Source organism: Diceros bicornis, chromosome 24, assembly GCF_020826845.1.
Source record: "Diceros bicornis minor isolate mBicDic1 chromosome 24, mDicBic1.mat.cur, whole genome shotgun sequence".
Taxonomy (NCBI): Eukaryota; Metazoa; Chordata; class Mammalia; order Perissodactyla; family Rhinocerotidae; genus Diceros; species Diceros bicornis.
In genome coordinates this window covers 44,398,874-44,414,545 of record NC_080763.1, presented here as the reverse complement: position 1 = coordinate 44,414,545, position 15,672 = coordinate 44,398,874, and the positions used below count along the sequence as shown (strand labels likewise).

Sequence of the window (15,672 nt, the reverse complement as noted above, 5' to 3'; positions counted from 1 at the left end):
CCGGTGCCCTGGTCCCCATCCGTCCGGAGGTCCCCCTGCCCCTCCGCCCATTCTGAGTCTCACTCCCAGGATGCGTTCCCCCAGCCTCCAAATTTCGTCTCTGAGCTGTTTAGCTAAAACTTAATTGGATAACGCTTAACATCTGAGGTTTTCTTCTGCCCTCGCCACTGCCACCCGCTCTTCCCCGCCCCAGCCACCACCCCCCACCCGCAAGACATGGCTAGGAGAAGATTCCTTGGTTGTCTGTGTGCATCGTTGGAGCCGTCCAAAATGCTGAGTTTCTCTGGGAGAATGTGTTGCCCATTAACTTGAAGAAAAAAAAAGTCCCTCTAAAGGAGCCTTTTAGCTGTGGCCACCCCAGGGAGTCAAACCTTGTGGGGTATGTTTGGGGGTAGCGGCAGGGGGCGGGGCCATGCAGCCTACCCCAGGGGCTGAACACCTACTGTGCGCCTGGCACCAGGTTGGTGCGGCTGCCCATTATACAGTTGGGCAGACACGGGGAGTGCGGTGACACAGTCTGTCCTCCATTACGTCCCTCCTCTGTCCCCAAACAAAACCCAAACTCCTGCTCTGGCCTGGGGTCCCTGGAATGTGCGGGCAGGGGCCTTTCATCCCAGCCCCTCCTGCCCAGTATCTCGGCAGGGCCTGGTGTGAAACGCACTGAGGCTGCAGGAGCCGAGATGCTGCCGCACACAGGTGGTGGTGAGCGCCCTGTGGTCTGGTTTCTGGGCAGGGGCCCCGAAAAGACAGAGGGTGGTGCAGAGCTGGGCAGATTCAGTTTGTCCCAGCTTGGTCATCAGGCTTTCTCTTGACTTGGGTAGTGAAAGGAAAACTATTTGTATTGGGCAGGTTTTGCTTTTAATTGAAGCTGTCCCAAGGGACGGTCGCTGTTGGAGCCACAGCTCTGCAGAGGGCCACAGGAGGCCCCAGCTCCAGGGTGAAGAGCCCCCTGGGCCTTCCTGCTGGTGGGCTGGCCTGCCCTGCAGCCTTCAGCACCCCTGCTATGACAGATGGTGACGTCATAGGTCCTGGGCTTATGCCGTGAACGTACAAAGGAAAGACTAAAATTGCCCAGGAAGGAGGTGGCCGCCACTTGCAGAGAAGCCGGCCCCCTGTCCCGGGCCGGCCTGGTGCCCAGGGTGGTTGGGGCTTGCGTCGCGGCTCCCTGGGTCTGTGCTGTGATCCCTGCTGGCTGAGGGAGGGATGCCTGCTCCGTCTGGGCGGCTGCCCTGCTCCTATGGCTTCCTGTAATTAGTGCTGCAGTCCTCGCAGCCACTCGGGGGGCCGTGCTATCAAAGATCAGCCTGAGTGTTTATGACTGGACTCGGTCAAGTTCTGCGGTGCAGAAACACGATCTCCCTGGCGGAGGGAGACGGCTTAACCCTCTGTTGGCTCTGGCTGTGCTTAGAAGCTACCGTGCTGAGCGGAGCTGTTACATTCCCATTTTGCAGATGGGGAAGTAAAAGCTCGAGGAGGGTGAGTGGCTCACGGAACTGGGATTTGTCATCAGGATGCCTCCTGACGAGACCACCCCTCTTCCCACTGAGCCACATGCCTCTGCCTACATCGGTGGGGGGACAGTCCCACCTCTGGGCTCTGGAGCAGCTCCTCACAGACCCGCTCTCAGCCACACTGCTCCTGCTTCCTACTAGACACTGTGTACTGAGAGCCCACTGTGTGCTGTCTTGTGCTAGGCACTTGTGTGCATTCTTGAATTCAATCCTCACAGCAGCCTTAGGAGGGAGGTGTACTCTCCCACTTTACAGATGAGAACATGAGGCTCGGAGACAGTGAGGTCTCACAGGTCACTTTCATTCATTTGCTCATTCATTCATTCATTCTTTCACTAACAGCCATTTCTCGGGCACCTGTTTTGTAGGCAGGGAGCAAACCAAGGGGGAGGCAGGCGCAGTGGATGCCTGTCCTCCTGAAGCTTGCAGTCTGTGGGGGTGGGGAGGAGCGGGAATGGGGACCTGCAGAGTGGACGCTTTGAAGGGGACGGAGGAGCGGAGGTGGGATTTGGTCCTGGGCTGGTGATCCAGCGCCTGCTTCATCTTGGGCGTTGGCTCAGCCTTCTTGGACTTTAGAACCTGATGCCACGAGGGCTCAGAGCCCGTGAGCAGCCCCCACATTTGATGGCAGGGCCGGGGAGGGGAGTGAGGCGGGGCGGTCTGTTCCTGGGGTCCCTGGGACCTCTCCTCCTGACCCTCCTCGGGGGCCTGCTCTCAGCCTCTGATGCTCTGCCCTGATTTCCAGCACTGTTCCCTTTCATCGTTGGTCCCCATTAATTAGCCTGCACCAGGTTGCGCTGCCATATTTTTTGATCAATTTCAATACCTGAAAATATCCTATTCCAGTGGTTTTTGTCCCTTTGTGGCTTCTGTCCCTGGCACTGGGCTGTTTGCTTAAGTGTTTTTAGTGCTTGTTTAATCAGTAGTTGGAATGGAGTCATTACATTCCCGGTAACCCGTTAGGAAGAAGCAGTCCTCTGTAAGGAAGGAAAGGGGCTGCCGTCCTTACTCTGTGCCGTCCCTTTTCGGATCAGGATGCACTGAACCCACCTCTTCAAATTAATACGGAAAACCCCGATGTAACCGTGTTTCACGCAGATTAATTGCATGCCGGTGAACGCATTCAGTTATTTATAGAAGGGTGTGATTTTATGGGGGAGAGAACCACACAGGTATGAGTGTTTGTGGACCTCTTGGCTGGCAGCATCCCAAACAGCCCCGCCTCCCAGGACCCCAACCCCAGACCTTCTGATGGTCACAGTGGGAGGAAGGACGTGGGGTCTCCGTTGCTTTTTGACTCTGCTGAAATAATGCGGGGCTTTGAGCCTGGGCGTTCCTGGAAACTGAAGTTTCTTCCCTGAGAAATTCCAGGTGGGAACTTCTCCAAGGTGCCCGTGGAGTCAAGAGGCTCAGGCTGTGGTCCTGGCCGTTATTCCCAACTGGCCAGTGACCTTGAATAAGTCATTCCCCCTCTATGGGGCTCAGTTTCCCCTTCTGTAAAAAAAAATATATATACATACACACACATACATATATATCTGATATATATGTAACATTTAAAGATGAGGCTCCTCATATTGGTCTCTGAACTGGATCATATTGATCTGTTTCGATTGCTGAGATGCTATGGATGACTGGGCATGGGGCTTGGCTAGGGTTCCCAGGGCGGGGGTGGGGTGTTCAGAGAACAGTTTGAAAACCATTGGGCTTTGGCCCCCCCAAACCCTTTCTGATTCTGTGGTTTCCACGACTGGGAGGCAGTGCTGAGTGTATCAGACTCCCAGAGGGAAGGCTGCTCTGTCCTGGATGGCTGTGTGACCTTGGATGAGTCATTTCCTACCCTCTTCCTCAGTTTCCCCACCTATAAAATGGGAGTGATGACAGTACATGCTTTGAAGGATTGTTCTGAGGACTGAGTGAGATCACAGACGCCAGGTGCTGAGAATAACTCCTCACGCTGAGCAAGCCCTTTAGAAGTTATGACTCACGCATGAAACACATAAGCTCACATGGTGACGTGGTGGGCACCGTGTGGAATCTGACTTCAAGCCGATCCCCAGTCTCCATTCTTGAAGTCATTTAGCGTCTTGGCTGGCTCAGATCATGTACCAGCCTTGGGAAGTGGAAAGGGAACCGAGAAACTTCATTTCATATTTAAAAGCCGCAAATGGTCATCAGCCACAGTGATTAATACATGTGCTCGGTGAAGTTCAAGGTCTCACACAACAGCACGCAGGATCCCAGCTCGGAGAAGTGGAAGTGTTTGGATTTAATAGAAGGAGTCAGTTGTAGTCATTGGTATATGCTGAAATCACAGGGCAATCTTGTAAAGTTAAATTCAATTTACTTTTCTACTGAAATGGTGCTTGCTGTGTTATTTAACTAGTCTGGGGTTTCTTGGCATGGGTTAAAGGGACAGTAAAGATAAAAGAATACCTGTAAGTAAATAGTAGGTTTAACAGTAGAATCTATCGTTTTCCCCTCCTTCAATTATATCCCAGTGTTCATTTTGTGTTGGTTTTTATAACCAGGGCCATCCAATGGGACGCTGTGGATTAGACCACCCGAGCTGTGGAAGCTTGATGCAATTAATACAGTCTGTCTGGAAAGTGGCCTTATTTCTGGAAGTTTTATGTTAATGATATGGTCTGTGCTTTGCACATTTCATACCAGAACAACAAGCAAGCTGTAGTTTCATTCTGGACTGGGTTTGATTAACACCGAGAATCAGTGGGAAGGCAAAGGGCGATGCGGACCAAGATGGCAGCGCCTGCCAGGCCCCCGCGGGCGCACTGCCTCGATTCTGGTGCAGGGGGTGCAGAGGGGCGTGAGAGCCTCCACTGAGACTCTGGAGGGAGGGGTGAGTATGGGGGTGGGGGAAAAGGGAAGCGAGCGTGGGTGAGCGTGTGTGGACAGAAGTGCTCCATCAGGGGAAGGTTTGAGGCGTGCTCTTTGCGATTCCCTTTGCAAAAGGTGCATTTGTTGTAGGGTCTTGCTGGGCTAACCAGGTCCCAGTGTCCATGGGGGTGACTCACTGTAGAAAAAGGCTCTCAGAGGAGTTATGAAAAATTTAAAGGGTCATTTGTACGCCTTGCGTCTGCATCGCTGATGGGGCTGGTGGTCCAGCATTTCCAGCCCGTTGGCGACTCGTGCCTGCTAGTTTGTGGATTCTACTCTGGTGTCTGCCTGCTTCTTGGGATCACACCACTGCAGAGCCTGCCCTTGCCCGTCTGCCTTTAGCATCCAGATGCCTCCTTCCGTAACGGGAGGCAGTGCCAGGAGAAGCCGGGGAGAGATGCAAGGCCCTCAGGATGGAAGAAGCCAACTCCCTAGGCTGGTGGGGGTGGCCGAGGGAGGGAGGGGTTGGACGGACTACCAGAAAGGCACATCTCCTCTAGCACCAACAGGGCCCAAAGGAGCCCGGGCGCAGCGGCCAGAAGAGGGAGTGCAGTGCTGCCTAGTGGGGGGCAGGGGCACCTAGCCGTGAGACCGTCCTTAGATAAAAGGGGTCCCAGCAATGTCCCAGAGCAGAGACCGCTGCAGCCGCGCCAGCTTCCATTTCACTCTCTGAGCCGGCCCTTCAGACCTTCTGAAGGCAGAGCTAAATCAAAGAATTCTGTTCAAATCCGTACAAGATGTTGCTGTTTCTCTACTCTGACAGGAGAGGCATTTGGAAGTGCAGTTTTCTTTCTGTCTTTCTTTTTTTTTTTTTATAGCTGTCTTAAAAAGGAGTTTGGCTGTTTAGCACAGCTGGTGCTCATTACATTATGCACTGGCAATAAAATAGCATGTGTAATTAATTTTTAATGCAGCACTGGTTGCAGGCTTTAAAGCAGTTAGTGGATGTGAAGAACCAGCACTGGCCGCCGACATCAGGGATCTCAGAGCATGGCGGCCACGCTCTGCAGCTTGAAAGGGAATCTGCAAGTGGCAGAGGAGGCTGGACGCCCTCCATGTGGAGCAGACAGGTCTAGAAGTGGGTTCACCTTGCGTGACCTGAAGGCTTGAGTCAGTCTTCAGCTATTGAGGATTGGGGGTCCAGAGAGGTCATCTCAGCCAATGCTTTCATTATCTAGATGGAAAAACTGAGGCAGAGAGAGGGGCAGAGGCCACAAGACGTGTGTGGCAGAGCTGACTCAGACGGCGTCCCTTAGGCTCTGCCCACTAGACCATACTGCCCCTCTTGAGTTCATAATGAAAACTAGAGAAGGAAATTCATCTAGCTGAGGCCACGGGTAATGTGCAGTTAGATTTGGCAGCAGATAGAGTTTTTGCTTTGAGGATCCCTGAGCGTTTAGCCTCTTGGAGCCTCAGTTTTGCCATCTGTGGTTGGAACACACCTCCATGCCCCTTAGGCTGGAGACATTCTGTGGTTGTGCTTTGATTGCTGGCTGCCTCATCTCTTCTCAGGGCTCTGTGGCATGGATTCGTGTTTGAAAGTAAATGCCATTATGGACACATAATCAGCGGAGGAGTGCAGGCATTGTGGGAAGCTCCAGAGATGGGACCATGCTCGGTCCTTGTTCTCAGGGTACATGGATGTGAATATGTGACCCTGGACTAGCCACTTCCTCTCTCCAAGCCTCAGTTTCTTGACCTGTGAAATGGGGGCACTAGAAGTCCCCACTCATCATCCCTGCATTGGAGGGTCTACTGATTAGCTGCCATCTTGGAGTGGCCATAGCTGGTTACCAGCATGTGGGGAAGCAGAGGCGAAGGGAAGTGTGACGGGGCGGAAGGAGGAAGCCGGGCTGTTGAATAGCCTTGGGTACCCCGTGCCCCTATGGTGACTTGGCCGCCATCTCTTTGAAAGTCTCTGGCTGGGAGATTTTCTTAGCATGAATGAAAGAGGAAGAAGGCCCACCACCATCACTGCTCCTATGACTTGCTGGTGTACTCTAAGGACCTACTGTGTGCCGGCACTGCCCTAGTCGCTTTGCACACTTCGCTCAGGCACCGCATCCTCATAATGCCCCTCAGAAGAGGCAGCCCCCTCCTTTTGCTCATGAGGATACTGGGGCTCAGAGAGGCCAAGCAACATGCCCAGGGTCACACAGCACACAGACAGCAGAACTGAGATTGGGACTCAGTTGTGGTTGGCCCTGAAGTTGAGCTCCCAGCTCTCCCCTCCTGCTGCTGCTTGGGCTGCAGTGGCGGCTCACCCACGGGCAACGGAAATGCAGCTCGAGGTGGGAAACCAGACCACATTCGGACATCGTCCAGGGAGGGTCCCCCAGGTTGTCCTTCATTCGCTGGCCATGCTGAGGCCTGATCCTGGGCTAGATGCAGGGGTCCAGAAGTGAGTTCAAGGAGCTTCTTGCCCTAGAGGAGCTCACGGTGGTGAGGCTTTAGGGCAAAGGTGAAATACACGCCCCATGATGCATTTCTCTGCTTAAGAAAAAGGAAAGCACTGGGTTTATGGGAGCTGGGAGGGCCTGGAGGTGTGCTGGGGTTTACCTGATGGGGTAGGTGAGGCCGGAGGTGGGGACAGGCTTCTTGCAGTGCATGGGTCAGTGACGGATGCAGACGTGGGCGTCTTCCCGGGGGCATCCCGCTGACCCAACGAGACTCCTCCAGCCCTGACTCGCCCCTGAGGGGTCCAAGTTGTTAGTGACTTATGGGGACACAGAGTAACCGACCTTTGGACCACCGGAGCGATGTTTTGACATTGAAGAAGAAGCCTGGGGTGTGGGAAAAGATTTTCTTGTCACATTGCCCTCAAATTGGATTTCTGGGGCCTGGGTGGGAGTCAGGGACTCGGCAGCTGGTGTCACTGCAGCCTGTACCAGGTCGACTTATGTCCCCGTCACGCTCTTTCCAGTGCCCCAAGCAGGGCCTGGCCCTCTACGTCCTCAGGGAACGCTGGTGGACGATGAAGACCCAGAGAAGGCCGGGTTCACGTCTGTGGGAGAAAGCAAAAGAAACACAGAGAAAGCTCTTCGTACTGCCTCATTTTCATACACAGTCCCCTAGAAGCAATTTCTCTTCGCTGGAGAGAAACCAGCTTTCGTCCTTCTTAAAGCTTGAGGTGTTCTCGGTCGTTTTTTTTCTTGGTGGAGGGAACAAAATGTACTCGACTTTTCAAACCCAAGGGTCAGGCAGGGCGCAGGGGCTGTGTACTGTACATATTTCACAATCAAACCCAAATAGTCGAAACCATGAAATATAGTTTATCCAAACATAATCAAGGCTGGCCAATTTAATCCAGAAAGCAGTGGGAAGAAATCCTTGGTGGGCAGGGGTCCCTCTGTGTGGGGTTCCGCCGCCCGGCATTACCCCTGAGGGGAATTGCAGCTGCCCCTCACTCCAGCCCCCTCCTTGGGCGTTATTTAATAATAACCAACAGCTGGGGGGTGGCGTGTGACCGCGGTGTGTGGTCAGTGAGGGCGGAAGCATCAACCATGATTTCCTCTCCCATCGGGGTCCTTCTTACACTCAGCAATGGGGCCACCAGGTCATGATCAAGTCACCATTTCTGTGCCCCTACTGTGTGTCAGGCCCTCAGCAGGGGCCTTCCCAGACATTTAAGCTTCCCGGAAGCTTCTCTCTCAGGAAGATAACCTATTCTGTAGTTCACAAGTGTGGAGCCTGAGATCAGAGAGGTGATGCGACTTGCCCAAAATTGCACAGCTGGTAGACAGCAGAGGTGGGATTTGAACCTGGGTCTCCTTGGGTCTGGGGGCCACAGCCTGCTCCTCTCCTTGCTTTCTGGCCCCCAGGTTTCCCTCCTGCTGGCCTTCCACCTGGCAGGTGTGAGTGGGAGCAGCCGAGGCAGAGGAGCGAGCTAATGATTCACGGAGCTGCCACAGGGCTGGTGCGAGCCCTGGGTAATAAGAACGCTTGTATTTTATGATTTCAGAGGAAGGGATCAGAGGGCTTGAGACTTCTTGAAGGAGGTTAATGCAAAAACGGGTCAATACCTGCAGAGGCAGGGGCAGTTGGAATCTTTTCATAAATCCAGACATTTTTAATTACTGCCTTTGTTAATAAGAGGTGAAGAGTGGCTGGTGGGACGAGGCCCACGGGTGCGTGAGTCGTTCCTCGGAGCTGTATTTAACCAGTCCTTCCTGATGCTGGCTCCCTCTTCTCGAATCTCGAATTTCTTTGTGCTTCATTAACAGGCTTCTCATTTTATTCTTGATTTAATAGTAAAAGGAACCATTGCGTGAGGGCCCACTGTGTGCCATGGGCTCCACATGCATCATCTCCACTGATTCTTTCTCACAATGGTACGAGGATATGTCTGTTGGAATTTTTTTCTTAATTTGGTAAACTATACAAACATAAAATTTACGATTTTAGCCTTTTTTAGGTGGACGGTTCAGTGACATTGTGTGCATTCACATTGTTGTGCTACCATCACCACCATCCATCTCCAGAACTTTTTCGCATCCCAAACTGAAACTTTGTCTCCATTAAACACTAACTCCCCATCCCCTCCTGCCCCAGCCCCTGGTACCCTCCATTCTTTCTGTCTCTCTGAGTTTGACTACTCTGGGTATCTCACAGAAGTGCAGTCATATAGTATTTGCCCTTCTGTGACTGGCTTGTTTCATTTAACATGATATTCTCAAGGTTCGTCCCTGTGGTAGCCTGTGTCAGAGTTGCCTTCGTGTTTATGGCTGAGTAATACTCCATTGTGTGGATGGACCATGTCTTGTTTATCCATTCATCCTGTGATGGACACTTGGTTGTGTCCACCTCTGGACTATTGTGAATAACGCTGCCGTGAACGTGGGTGTGCACATTATGGTTCGAGACCTTGCTTTCAGTTCTTTTGGGTTTATACCCAGAAGTGGAGTTGCTAGATCACATGGCAATTCTATGTTTACCTCATTGAGGAACTGCCCACCTGTTTTCCACGGTAGCCACACGATTTTACTTTCCCACCAGCAGTGCTCACGGGTCCCAGTTTCTCCACATCCTCCCCTGACCATTGGAGTTTATAGTTAAGGACCCCAAGTCTCTGGGATGTGGTGAACAACTGGCCCAAGTTGTGTGGTTAGTAAACTTGAGAGGCTGGGATGGAACCAGCTCCCACTGCTCTAGGCTGGGTGCCTGCAGCCCTGGTCATGGGCCAGTCCCTTCAGTAAGTGGCGTTTGAGGGTCTCTAACCCATTTCTCTTATAAATGCTTCCCCATGACGGCCCTGTCTCCCAGGCTGGCTGATTTTTAGCAGTCAGCTAAACATTTCGCTAGCTTGAGAGTTTAGGGAAGAAAATTCTGCAAGTGGACAATTTTCACTTTTCTTTCTGCTGTGTCTTCAGGGTGTTGATTTGGGTTCGGTTTAGCAGAAAGAGCCACATAGTGTATGTAGAGTGGACCGCCTGGGAGCAAGGTAGAGCTGGCTGGTGTCCTGGGGCCCACGCTGCCCCTCTCTGAGTCTCCTGGGGTCTCCCCGTCTCCTGGGATCATCGTGCAGCCTTGCTTCCCCGGCTGGCCTGGGAGGAATTGAAGAGGGGCATCCTGAATTGGACCACAGGGCAACTTACTGGGTCTGCTGCTCTGATCCAGTAGCCACAGGTCCTTTGTTGATGGGGGATATAATCGTGGGGCTGAGTGAGGATTACTGGGTGGAGCTGTGATTTCTCTCTGTTGCCCTGTGTTAGTGACCTAGGGCTGCTGCAGCGAATGACCACATGCTAGGTGGCTTCAAACAACAGAAATTTATTCTCTCGCTGTTCTGGAGGTCACAAGTCCAAACTCAGGGTGACGGCAGGGCTGTGCTCCCTCCGAAGGCTCTAGGGGAGAGTCTGTTCCTGCCTCTTCCAGCTTCTGGTGGCTCCAGGTGTTCCTTGGTTTGTGGCCTCATCCCTCGTCTCTGCCTCCGTGGTCACGTGGCCTCCCTTGGGGCCTGTCTTCTCCTCTCCTGGACAATTAGAAGGACAATTGTCATTCCAAATAAGGTCACCTTCACAGATTATATGGATTTGGTTATGGACATTTTGTTTCGGGGGCTATCATTCAACCCACGACATACCGCTTGCTGGATTGTAGGGCCCTCCAGGGCAGGAACCCCGGTTTGGTGTCCTGTGTGAACTCCCAGGGTCTGGGACAGGTTCATGCATGTGTGGGGTCTCCTCCACATGTGTGCTACGTTGAACCTGAGATGCTGTCCACACGTTCTTCCCCCAGGAATTCGGTGACTCTCAGACGCCGTCCTCTCTGGGCAGCACTCAGACCTCCACGGTTTATGGGAGGTTGTGTGGCCCCCCAGTCTGCCCCCGTGCCACGTCAGAACACAGTTATTAACAGAGAGGGGGGTGCCTTTAAAAACAAGTCTGCAATGATTATTATGAGAAAAAATTAGCAGAGTTGAATAGGAGCTAAAAATAGCGGGACACGTAGTTGCCTATAATCTATTTTTTTTAAGAAAATATAATTATTTTTGTAAACCAACTCTGAGAAGCCAGGAGTATTTTTAGTCTGTGTCTTCTACGACATTGTGCGTCTTTTCAGGAACAGCAGCTCGGAGCCCGCTGGAGTGTGATGTCACGAAGTCAGGCTGCAGAGCGGGGATAGGGGGTGGGATGGGATGGGGTCGAGGGTCAGGAGCCCAGGCCTGGGCCCCATTCTGCTGAGCATGTATCTGGTGGGAGGATAGTCCATGAGCAGCCTGACCGTGGCCTCTGGGGTGCTGGTGGCCTGGGGTGTCCCGGCCACACCTTGGTAGGTGGCCGGTAGCATTGGGCGGACTGCAGCTCATTCAGCTCGGGGGGCCAGAAGGATTGGGGGTTCCCTTGGGCAATGCTGACCTGACCCACCACCCCGGGATGACCCAGGTCTGAGCGGAGCTGCAGGAAGTAACCAAGACTTGAGGGAAAACATTCCATGGCATTTTCATTTGGAGCCAAACATTGCCTCGTAATTTTCTCCCTGGTTTTCCCGTTGCCTCTGCCGGGGTCCTTGGGCCTGGCACAGACCCCGTAATAAAAGGCCCTATGTGTTTGTGTGTTTGTATGTGCATATGTGTGTATGTACATATGTGTGTGTGTGCATGTGAGTGTATGTGGGCATGTGAGTGTGTATGTGCATATGCGTGTGTGCATACGTATGTATATATGCAAATGTATGTGTGTATGTGCACATGTGTGTATGTGAGTGTGTATTTGGGTATGTGAGTGTGTGTGTGTGTGTGAGTGTATGTGGGTAGGTGCATATGCATGTGTGTATGTATGTATGTGAGTGTATGTGTGTGTGTATTTGTGTGTGTATGTGCACATGTGTGTATGTGTATATGAGTGTGTGTATGGGTATATGTGGGTGGGTGCGTATGCATACATATGTGTATATATGTGAGTGTATGTGTGTGTGTATTTGTGCTGTATGTGCACATGTGTGTATGTGTATATGTGAATGTGTATATGGGTGTATGTATGTAGGTGCATATGCATGCGTGTGCATACATATGTGTATATATGTGAGTATGTGTGTGTGTATTTGTGCTGTATGTGCACATGCGTGTATGTGTATATGTGAGTGTGTGTATGGGTGTATGTGGGTAGGTGCATATGCATGCATATGTGTATATATGTGAGTGTGTATTTGTGCTGTATGTGCACATGTGTGTATGTGTATATGTGAGTGTGTACATGGGTGTATGTGTGTAGGTGCGTATGCATGTGTGTGCATACATATGTGTATATATGTGAGTGTATGTGTGTGTATTTGTGCTGTACGTGCACATGCATGTATGTGTATATGTGAGTGTGTGTATGGGTGTATGTGGGTAGGTGCGTACGCATGTGTGTGCATACATATGTGTATATATGTGAGTGTGCGTGTATTTGTGCTGTATGTGCACATGCGTGTATGTGTATATGTGAGTGTGTGTATGGGTGTATGTGGGTAGGTGCGTATGCATGTGTGTGCATACATATGTGAGTGTATGTGAGTGCGTATGGTGTATGTGTATACATGTGCATATGTGCAGGCACACGTGTGTGGTGGCGTGGGGAAACTCTCAGCACAGAACGGGTCATCTCCCGCCGCCTGATGCCGGGTGTTTATGGTGGAGGCACTTTTGATTATTTTTCCTCCCTGAACTTCGTGATTCTTTCTGGACTGCGGTGTGTGTGGTTGTGTTTCAGCACCGAGGCCCGAGGAGGCCTTGGAGGGCGAGTCTCTCTCTGGGGATGAATCTGCCTTCTCAGTACCTTCTGGGGAGGACCACATCCTCCAGCCTGCTCCAGCCTCAGTGGGAGCCCGCAGTTCACGTCCTGGAAAACGTGGCCAGTCCCGTGTGTGACCCACCCAGGAGTGTGTGCTGGGGGAAGCCAGCTTTGGAGATGGACAGCCGGGTTCAAATCCTGGCTCTGACACTTCCGAGCTCTTTGACCTTGGCGAGTGCCCTATCCTTTAGGAGCCTCAGTTTCCTCGTCTGTAAAAGGATGGCAGCAACTCAGTGGGAGGGGTAGCCATGACAATGGGGCGCTTTCCTAACATCCTCAACGTCCCTCACCTCAGCTCTGTGAGGAAGGCACTGCTATTATCCCCATTTTACAGATGTGGAAACTGAGGCAGGCTGATTCCAGAGCCCTTACTGCTTTATTATACCTTAAAACCCATCCCTATTACACTATCCTGCCTTCCGTGACAGCTGGTATATGAAAGGTGGTGAAGAGTAGCAGGTATTACAATAATATTTTTATTGTTGTTATAGCTATAATTATTATTATCACAATCATTATCCTTGCTGTATCTGTGGGTGGAGGTATTCCAGCATCCACATGGCTCTTTCCCCTGTGGCTGGGTCCCGCCTCCTGACATCTTGACATCTCTGGTTTCTGGGGCCGTTTCCATCCTTCTGATAGGGTGGGCATTCTTACCTTTCCTTCCTCCGCCCTCTCCCCCATCTGCCCTCCTCCCTTTTGGGTCCGTGTGTATTTGAGGTCTCAGATAGTCCTTCTCCCCTAATTGAGATAATGAACACAGTATTTCCAGAACCATTGCACTAAAAGTCAAGTGCAAAGTGATGGTTTTCATTTGTCGTTCTCTCTCTTTCTCTCTCTCTCTTAACATGCATCTCTTTAAGGGGGGATTGGCTGAAAGCAAACAGCTAATAACCTATGGATTTATGGAGCCAGCGCGAGCCGGCTTAATAAGCTTTTATACCTGGAACCAGCGTTCTGTCCCTTTAAGTTGAGATTCCAAATTGCCTGGTATTTTACAGTGCCTGGTTTCATTTACGCTGGAGCCAGACTTACTATGTGAGAGCCGTCCGCATGCTGGAATTAGTCTTAAGCTTGCTTCTGTGGCGTTGCCAAATTCCATGTTTGTGTTTTATTTAGAATTCTTTTCACGGCCAGCCGATTCTGTTCCGGCACACACAGGCGCTGTTGCGCCCCATGGAGAAAATAAGCAAGCTTGCGTTTTCTTTGGCAGAGGCCGCGGCCACAATAGACTGCGGTCTCCGAAACATTTTTTAAAAGCTATTTTAACCCATAACAGATGCATAAAGTCGGCACAGGCATGCCAGTTTTCTTAGTTTTAATTAAAAAATAATTATAGTCTAATGGGATGTTAGTGACACATTTGGATGAATGGTGGGTGACATTATCTGCAACTTATAAATGAGTGCCTCTCCCCTGGCCGGAGCAGAGGTGGGGACAACTTGGGGAGGGGATCTGGGTATATGTTCCTCATTGCGGGGTGGGGGCTGGGGTGGTGGGTGCCGTCCTGGCCACTATGGGGTCCTGTGGAAGCCTTTGTGAATGGTGTGCAGTGCTCAGAAGGGACATCCTGCCGTGGCCAGCCAGGTAACAGAACTGCCAGGATGTGGCGATGAGCATCTGAGGACTGGTGGTATCTGGGAGCATCCTCCATCCCAACACGCTCAATGGGAAATTCTCGCCTGCGGAGCTCTTCAGCGGCGTGATGGTGGTACCCGGGTGCCGCTGCCTCAAGCCAGCACTTGCTTCTTTTCCCCCACGATCTCTCCTCCCCTTTAGGAACCACCCATCAGCTAGAAGCGTGTGGGCACTGGGGACCTGCTGGGGGCCGTGTTAATAAGGAGAGACATCCAGGAAGGTAAAGAGGCAGAAAAACTGGCTTGCCAGGTACCGCTGCCTGCAAGAGGTCTCCACCCTAGGTGCTCCTACTGGGTTCACTTTTTACATAAAACCACACAGTCATCGGAATCCAGAGTGGAGTGGGGTGGCCTAGGAAGTCCCCAGGAGGAAGGGTCTCTGTGGAGACTCGGGGCAGGGATGTGGATGTGGGCATGCCTGTGCTGTAGGGAGGGGTCTGGGAAGGGACTGGCGTTTCTAGAGCTTCTGTGATGTCTCAGCATGGAGATGGGGAACGTTACCTCCACTAGTTACGCAGCTGGTGGGTTGTCTGACCTCTGAGCCCTGGTTCCTTTGGCCCCCGCCTGGTGTGAGGACCTGGCTCTGGACAGAGGGAGGAGTCAGTGTCCTGGGGTCAGTCTCCCGGGAGCCAGCTCCACTGGGAGGAGGACGCCTTAGGGTGGGGATAAGGGGGCTGCCCCTCTCCGATAGGCACCAGGAGCTGCGTTATCTGGAGCCTTCCGGGATCAGGAGGAAGCTGCCTGGCCGAGCTGTGCCCTTGTGCCCTTCATGCTGGTGGACAGCCTTATGTCCTGCCACACAGCACACCCTGCCTGGGCCCCTGTGCAGCGTTGCAAGATGCCCTTTGAGTGGGCACGGCCCGAGCAGTGCCCCAGAGACGGGGAGGAGCTGGCCCCAGGCCACCATGCTGAGTTAGGACCTGCCTAACCTTGACCTCAAGACCACACGCTTTCGCCTGAGACCTCATGCTCTGTCCAGGCCCGTGGAGGATCCGTCCTGCATTCTGGGCGACAAGAGACAGGCTGGGGGCTCTGTCTGGGGTGGTGGTACTTGTTGTTGGTGGAGTAAAATGAGTGTTTCTTAGACAATGTTTCCCTGAGCCCAGATTCCTCAGAAGTGAAAATTAAGTTCCTCTATTAAAAACATGAGTCATACCAGCCCAGATGAGAGTCGTTTCGGCGTTCCTCAAATTTTTGGAAGGGAAACATCGCATTCATGTTAATCCTTTCAATTATACCTTATTGCTGAATAATCCACCAGGCGTTTTGCATCGCAACCCTATGAAGTCTGATTCCAGTTGCGGCTTTGATGCAGTACCTGAGAGGCAGCAAACGCAGGCCTTTAATTCCCTG

General features: G+C 52.1%; 1 protein-coding gene across 7 annotated transcripts in view; it reads left to right on the top strand.

The window, feature by feature from the left end:
- BCL11B (BCL11 transcription factor B) overlaps positions 1–15,672 on the top strand; it is a 99,936-nt gene that overhangs the window by 42,718 nt on the left and 41,546 nt on the right. The gene's annotated exons all lie outside the window — the stretch shown is intronic.